This window comes from Cervus canadensis, chromosome 4 (assembly GCF_019320065.1).
Source record: "Cervus canadensis isolate Bull #8, Minnesota chromosome 4, ASM1932006v1, whole genome shotgun sequence".
NCBI lineage: Eukaryota > Metazoa > Chordata > Mammalia > Artiodactyla > Cervidae > Cervus > Cervus canadensis.
In genome coordinates, this window is record NC_057389.1 from 79,370,813 (window position 1) to 79,379,697 (window position 8,885).

Genomic DNA, 8,885 nt, shown 5'->3' on the forward strand with positions numbered 1-8,885 from the left:
TTAATGAGAGCACCTGCTGCCCCCTTGCTTAGTTAATTCACAGTGATCTGCGTGAACTAAAGAAAATTTCAGAAAAGCCTCTGTTCTCCAGTAATAAATTACCCATCTCTACTTTGGCCTGAAGTGTCTTTGATTCATGTCATATTACACTTACACTAAGCACTGATGACAGTGGACACGTTTAGTTTCTCTAAGTAGTGTTGGAGCTGGGGAAAAGGAAATGGCTACTAAGATTAAATGAAATGAGAAGATCAATTGTCTGCTTGAATATTGACAGCTGGAGAACTAGTCATCCTTGACCTCACATTGGAGGCATTTATTCACCGAGGAGTAAAAGTACTAGCTAACAATTTTTTTGCAATGGTGATTGGCAGAGTGCAAAAGAAACAATTTAACATCATTTATTTTTTAAGAAATAATTTAAGGCTATACTATGGAGCAAAGATAGTCTTTTTAGCAAATGGTGCTGGAACAACTAGATATTCAGATGCAAAAAAAAAAAGAATCTAGACACAGCCCTTATACCATTACAAAAATGAACTCAAAATGGATCATAGACCTAAATGTAAAACATAAAACTATAAAACTCCTAGAGAATAATAATAGAAGAAATCCTAGATGATCTTGGGCTTGGTAATGACTTTTTAAACACAACACCAAAGGCGTAATCCATGAAAAAAATAATTAGTGAACTGAGATGGCAAAAAAACCAGGACAAAATCTTAAGGACCAAGCAATTGGTTGATGAAACAAGAACAAAAATGGCTTCAAAATAATAGTAGCTTATAATGAAAGTAAAAGTGAAAGTCACTCAGTCGTGTCCATCTCTTTGTGACCTCATGGACTATACAGTCCATGGAATTCTCCAGGGCAGAATACTGGAGCGGGAGCCGTTCCCTTCGCCAGGGGATCTTCCCAACCCAGGGATGGAACCCAGGTCTCCCACATTGCAGGTGGATTCTTTACCAGCTGAGCCCTAGGGAAGCCCTCAATATAGACTGAAATAATTAGGAAGAATGAAATTTTCATAGAAAAGTGACCCTGGGTACTATGAATTTGATGAGCTCCAGGTGCCAATGAAGCATCCATGTGAGTATTGCTTAAAGTGAAACTGAAAGTGGAGTTGCTCAGTCATGTCCGACTCTTGACGACCCCATGGACTGTAGCCTACCAGGCTTCTCCGTCCATGGGATTTTACAGGCAAGAGTACTGGAGTGGGGTGCCATTTCTCTCTGCAGGGGATCTTCCCGACCCAGGAATCAAACCCAGGTCTCCCATATTGCAACAGACGTTTTACCCTCTGAGCCACCAAGGAAGCCCAAGTATTGCTTAAGCTGCAGTTCAATATGTGGGCGTGAACTGGAGATAGTTGGGGTTTTGTATATTATTTTCCCTAGAGATCTGTACAGAGATGACGGCTGAAGCTGTTTGCTGGGATGAGATATTTAAGCAGAATGTAAGAAGATGAACTTGGGGGATGATAACTTCAGGATACAAACAAGAACAGAAAGAGCGGGCTGAGATTTGTGAGAAATTATTAAGCTGGGAAGATACCCAAGATAGCAATTTTCAAGGAAATTTTTAAAAAGAAGTTAAAAGAATCACCAACCATAATGTGAAGTCAAAAGAACGTGAATTAAGAAAAAAAAAATCCTTGATAAGTAAAGGGAAAGAGAGGGTAAATGAGAGCCAAGATTCCAAAAGAAGATAATAGACAGAAGAAGGAATTTCAGACTGGAAACATAGCATTATTCTATGATAGGAGAGAATAAGAATGAGTAAAGATAAAAGATAATTAATGTGACAAGAGAGAAAAGGGATAGAATTCTCTGCTGTTGTCTATATATTCCTAAAGCAAAAAAGTTAAGAGTGAAGATGGCATAAAAAGAGCAGCAGAGTAGTTTTCACAGCTGTGAGGATAGGAACCTGCAGACAGATCTGAGTGTTATCTAACCTGAGGTTAGACAGCATAAAATAATTGGAATTCCATTTGGAGAGAAGATTTTTAAGATATATACTGCATAACATATATTCTACTTGTTTGAAGCTTGCCAAGTATGATGTTAACTCTTGCTTTGTTAATAACGATACTTGAATATTCTTTCCCAAAGAAAACTAAATAACAAAGTGCTCATTTTATTAAAATCATTTAAAAACTTCCAGGATTTTTAAAACCCAACCTCATTTAAAATAAACATTTTCTTATTTTCTGAATATTGTTTTTCCCTCATGCAAATGAAATAATCTTGAATATAGAAAAGAAATAACTACAGTGAAGAGGCTGAATTTACAGCGATAAGGTTATTTTTCTGCTTTTAGAAAAGCTTAAGTTCATGGATTATTTCAAATCTTTGTTGTGCAAAACTCAGAATTTTATTTCCAGTAAAATTTATATTTTATAAGGAATCAAAAAATATGTAGTAAGCCTGTGGAACAAAATGCTCACGAGAGATAGTTAACCTGTCGAACCTGTGAATAAACATTTCTTTGGTAGCACATGGTGGTATTCACACAACAATTGGGTTCCAAAATATGTTTCTTCAGTGTTACATAAAAACATTCAGTTTGTGTAATGAACAACAATAGTGCCAGTAATCAAAGAAAATCAGGATTGTCAACAAGGAGAAATAATGTCTCCTAGCAACCAAGTTTCAATTACTCTTTGTTTGCTAACAAGCACTGAGATATTTTGTGCTGGTAGCTTTATTTCAGAGAGTAATGCATCATCAAAGACCATAAGAGAGAGCTCCTGTTTTAATCGGCTCTGGTTTCCAATCAAACATCTTGCAATTAATTTTATTAGTGTTTTAGAACTAATTTACTTTGAATAAGCCATAACTATGATTTGTTATTTTCATGTTCTAAAAGAAATTGTAAGGTAGGATAATTATTTGTTTAAATAATGGAATCATTGGCACACAGATGATACTCCAAAGAAGTAAAAATTTATTATCGTTAATAATAAGATTAAACAAAATCATATCCCAGAATAGATCCCAAGAGGACCCTTTAGCTATTTTAGTTGAACCAGGAATAATACTAATTAAGATATAATACTGACTGTCATAGCAATAGTCACAAAGGCCATTTGCTAGTGCCTAATAAAAACTGACTATTGCCAACATGGATACAGTATGAAAGAACACCCTGAGCTGAAATCAGTCTACATTTTGAACATTACATATCAAACTTTAGATTCAAGACACCTGTATAAATCCCTTTAAACCATTCAAATTTGGAAAATGACTAGAGAAACTGAGCTGTTTCAGCTGTACCTCCTCTGTGATTGGTGGGTTAGGTTTTTATCTCTTCTTTACATAGAGGCAATTTAGGAGACTGAGCACCCCGGGAGCGCATTGTCTGAGTAGAACTATGGCTGCATTGCTGCTGCCACAACAATTATTTCTCATTGGATTTTTGTAATCTGTCTCATCTGAACCTATTGAAGAGAAAAGACTCATGGAAGATAGCTGCACAAACACACATACACAAAATACTAGAGGCCAAAATGATAATTAGCAAAAGTCCATATCAAAGTGGTCAAAGTTAGAGTTGCGTAGCCACCCAAAGTAACATTTTCAGACTGGTCATTTGGAGATACATTTCTGTTAGTTGACATCTCACTTTTTGTTTAGTGACACTGGAAGGACATTCTATGTTTCAGATGTGATTCTGTAGCTGCTGAGAGCTATTCAAATTAGTGTTTGTAAATATTTTAGTTAATTTGTCTATTATCTATACTATTGCCTAATTAATAGGGAAAGATGAGTGCTCTGACATAAATTTACCTCAATAAATAAAAGTATTGATGTAAATGAACAAAATTATCAAGCTGAAATGCAATAATTTCTCATTAAATGTTTCTTATATTTCTTATCATAATTACAGTATAAGAAATATTAAGGACTTTTTCTTTGTTTCCTTCCCTGATTGCTTTCTTCAGCTACAATGGCAAATCCTCTACCTTTTTTGGACTTCTGAATATAAATGTGTTCATTCATGTCTTAATAACATCTATGTCCTAAAATCTATGTCTTATTACTTCCTAAGCAGGAACAATAAATCTTATGACCCTCTTTTAGCCTACTTCTAGCCCTAAACTGCATAGTTGACCTTGCCAAGATAAACAGTCATATAAGCACATATACGAGGTTAACTATAGAAAATGATTAGATTTTCTATGTACCAGAAAGTCCAAGGATTGTGCCACTTAAAATTATTATTATGAAGCAAAGTGAGCAGTGGTATATTGGATACATGATTTCAAAATAAATACATTTCCTGGCCAACAAATTATTTTTCTATGTGCAAGAAAGATTTTAATAAAACGCCATTTTCAGAAGAAAGTTATAATTTTACCATGTTTGCCCAAATGCTGTTTTTACAAGAGATACTAAAAAATGATCAAGCACAGTTTGCTTTTAAGCAGAGCTAGAGCAAGAATCTGAGTGTGCAAAATCATCATCTTTCAGAGGGACTTTCATAGCCATCATTTTTACGGTTTTAATATGAACCTTTGCAAAAATACTTGCCAGCTGACTGTGACAAATATAAAATGATTTGTCTCCCTACCCTTGAGACAGTAAACAAATGTAAAAAGAACTTTTAAAAATACACAAAACAGAAAAACAAGAGTCATGAGTCAAGACTTACTTTAAACCCAATAGAACTGGGTCTTAGGTAAATTGTGTAATTTCTTCGGGTCTTAATTTTCACATATGTAAAACTTTGGTGGGGGGGGGGTGTGTGTGCATGCGTTCGCATTTATATAGAATGAGATTAATTTTCAAAAAATGCCTTTTAATTTATTACAGACATGGAGATGTTCTCTAGGGGTAAGGTGAGGAGGGAAGGAAAACTGGGACAGTGAATTCTGTGTTTCTTACCTGCAGAAGCAGGGTGTGAATCAACACGTCTCTGAGGAAGACAGAAATACTTCCTTGACAATTTCTTTCCACTGGGAATTCTGATGAATCTGGAAGTCACTGATTGGCCTGAAAATTCTTTTACTCTCAGTATAAACTAACAGGTTCCTAGTTGTACACATTTATACATAAAAATGTGCCTAGGCCAGAGTGTAAAATGAGTTTTTACTGGGGAACAAGTCATACAGTGGAGACTGGAGCGCACCAGGCTTCCTTCCAGACTGCCACAGCTTTGTTTTTGAACCATTACCAATGCCTTTCAGCGGTGCTGTCAACAGAGCTCAGATAGGGTCTTGAACTCCAGAGAATGAATGAGATATGCCAAATGAAGCATAATTACCTTATTGACGTCATTCAGCTTTCAACTCACATTTAACGGGGGAGCTTCAACTGTTTGAAACAGTGGGCCGTTTGTAGCACATTATGCAAATGATAAGACTAATCTTTTGCATTATACATAAGAGCTGCTTATTGTGCATTAACTAATTTATCTGACTATGCAGGGGCTATGAATGCTGATTTTTATTAAGCTTTTCATTAAGTGAAAACTTAGGCATAGCAAGTGCATATATTAGCATGTGCCTATCTTGCGTGGATAAATAAACACATACTTGCCTCTAGTTACCAAGTGACATTCTTTTGGTGTTAGAAATCATCAAGTATGATTTTTTTTCAGTCATATCAGTAAGATGTGAAAATGAGAATTAAATAATCAGAGGAAAAGACTCCTGTATTGTTAATATTCATCACACATATTTTATCATGGTCACAAAATTTCTCTTTAAAATCACACAATGTATAGTCTAAAGTCAATAATTTGAGTCTTACGTAAGTACCCTTTAATATAGTGGTGACTATTTTTGTGATAATCATAAAAAGCAGATGAAGAACCACTGATCACAAAGTCTAATTAAAGCACTTTAGTTTTAAGATAAGATTAATTCATTTGAGGAGAATAAAGGGAGAAAAGAGCAAAATAATATTTTTATTAAATACTCTCTAATTAACTTGGTTCAAATCTAGGCATACTAACGGCTAGACAGACATTTGAATGCTTTATATAATGCTCACATAATTAGCACATTTCATTAAAGTACACATTTGAAGCCAACATAGACTCTCTACATAGTCTCTGTTCTTCTCAGTGAGTTGTTTTGAATTTGACCACCAAATTTCACAAGAGAAGATATAGAAAAATAACCACATATTTTATCTGCTTTATTATACTGATACAGATTTGATTTATTTTAATCAGTGGATATATATTGAGAATTCTCTATGTGCAAAATTATTATGAATACTTTGAATGTATTAGTGTAAAAGCATATTTTAACTATGTAGTTAACAGCCCACTAATAGGAGGTGAGTCAGTGATTACTTTTATAACAGATTTTTGAGGTGAAAGGGCTAGCAGAAGTAAGGCAAGTATCTTCAAATAAACATTGACATTTATAGTATCTTCATATCTTCAAATAAACATTGAAGATACTAAATAGCAACAGTGATTAGTAAAACTGACTGAAGAGGGTCAGAGAAACCTAGTATACTCTCCTAACTTCAAATTTGAGTTCCCAGTTTTAGTTCATTACAATTAATGACCAATCAATTGATTATCATGCATGAGAACAATTTGTTCTTTTAACAATCAGGTAAACTAAAACACACATTACTATATCCATAACACAAACCTAGCCTTGGAATTTGGCCAGGAGCCCAACTTAACTGCAAAATGTTTATTAAATTATTAAAATTTATGGGTTGATAGCACTCTCAAGCAATTTATTATAGCTGTAAACCATTTTTAAGTTTTGAAAACACAATAAAGTTGATTTAATAATCCCCCTAATCTTATACATAACTTCCTCCAGAATTGTCTTCAATTACGCCTCATAAATAACAATTTATTGTGTATTAGAGAAACACTAAAAAACAAATACTTCATGAGAATTTCATCAGATTCATTTATTCTGAAACATTTGCCAGGAAGCATAACAAATTCACATGTGACCCCTGCACTCAGAAGAGCTGAAGTTCAAATCAAAGCCACAATGGAGAGTTCCTTTGCCAAGGATAATAACTAAAATCTTCCCTTAACTTGAGCCAGGAACTCAGCTTTAATGAATGCAAGGGCGAAGGGGTCGGGAAAGGGGGAGAGAAAAAATTCTAGTGAAATTCTCTCCACTTTAAAAACAGTTTGAATTGCAAAGCACAGATAGTCACATCACCTCTTTGTAGGACTTTGTTAAGGAACAAGCAGCTAAAAAGAGGGAACACAAAGACAGTAATTGTAAGCACACACTGTGTTTTCCTCAGGTTCAGTAAGTCACCAGATTAAGCAAATTCACTTATATTTAATGACATTTACATGAACATTCCATACTTTAAAAAATAAAATTGACCGTAGTATAGGAAGAATAATCACTATTGGTAGAATAATTTAGAATCTGCTTCATATTTCTTAGTGACTCAATTAGGGCAGAATTATTTAAGAGACCTAGTGGGTTTCACAGCTTATAGGATGTTATTTTCCAAACTGAAACATTGTTTTTTGTTTCCAAACTGAAACAGTATTCTTTAAGTATAACAAAAAGAAAATGCATATATAGTAGATAGTTTCCCTAGCTAGAAGGAAGAGGAGGGGCATAACTGTGCCCTGAGGAAAGGCTATATGCCAGTGGCAGGAAATACCTCATCTTCATTCCTCAAACATTTCAGTTTTGTGCCCTAATACTCATTTTAGGAGGCTGGAGGCTGAAACCTCTATTCAAGCAAACCTATCATTAACTCCATTTATGCTAAATCTACAGCTGGTGATTTCCTGGTTTTCCAGAACCAGATATTGGAATGAAGTTGGCTCTGAGAGAACCTCTCAGAAGCAGAGAATTTCTTCTAAAATGGTATCTCTTTTTACTTGAGGGAAACGCAGGATGTATCTTTTTCAAAATGAGCAAGATCCCACCATAAAACATGAGAGTAATCAAGAAAAAGCAATGACAACTTCATTACTTAGTTACACCATGATTAAGGCCATAGTGGCCCATTAGTGTCAGTTTAAAGTAGAACTCCATAGAAGACAAAGTTGGGCTTTCATTTCCCTCCTTCCCTCTTATTTATTCTTCCCTTAGTTCTTGGTGCCCTAAATACTTGAATTGACCATGATAAATGTTACTAGAGGATCATATCTAGCTCTATTTTCTTTCTCATGCTTGTGCCTGGGTGTCCATTCCTATACTATACCAAATGACTCTCATCTTGGCCACAGTAACATCAGGTAGACACATCCAGTCCAGGTTGGGCCAATCAAATTCCTCTCTCTGAAATACTGTGCCAATCAATATATAAGGCTAGTCCACGGGGGAGGGAACATGGAAGGGAGTTACAGAGAGAAAAAGAGGTAGAAAAATATGGTGCCATAGAGAGTTAAAGAAAATAGTTGCTGCATTAAAAAGAATAAAATACCTAGGATAAACCTACCTAAATGGTTTTTCCAGTGGTCATGTATGGATGTGAGAGTTGGACTGTGAAGAAGGCTGAGCGCCGAAGAATTGATGCTTTTGAACTGTGGTAATGGAGAAGATTCTTGAGAGTCCCTTGGACTGCAACAAGATCCAACCGGGCCATCCTAAAGGAAATCAGCCTGTGTTCATTGGAAGGACTGATGCTGAACTAAAACTCAATACTTTGGCCACCTCATGTGAAAAGTTTGACTCATTGAAAAAGACCCTGACGCTGGGAGGGTTGGGGGCAAGGAGGAGAAGGGGACGACAGAGGAATGAGAATGGCTGGATGCATCAAACCCACTCAATGGACATGAGTTTGAGTACCCGGGAGTTGGTGAATGGATAGGGAGGCCTGGAGTGCTGCAATTCATGGGGTTGCAAGAAGTCGGACATGACAACGAGCGACTGACTGAACTGAAACTTGAATGAGCAAAAGTTCTACATTCCAAAAACTATAAGA

The 8,885-nt window shown here is 35.6% G+C and overlaps 1 long non-coding RNA gene across 1 annotated transcript in view; it reads left to right on the forward strand.

Moving 5' to 3' along the window:
* Window positions 1-1,576: 1,576 nt before the first annotated feature.
* The window catches only part of LOC122439275, an 8,216-nt gene continuing 907 nt past the window's right edge, over window positions 1,577-8,885 (forward strand). Inside the window, exons 1-2 of the long non-coding RNA XR_006268835.1 lie at window positions 1,577-1,591; window positions 4,190-4,192. This is a non-coding gene — a long non-coding RNA (uncharacterized LOC122439275). The remainder of the gene's footprint in view (window positions 1,592-4,189; window positions 4,193-8,885) is intronic.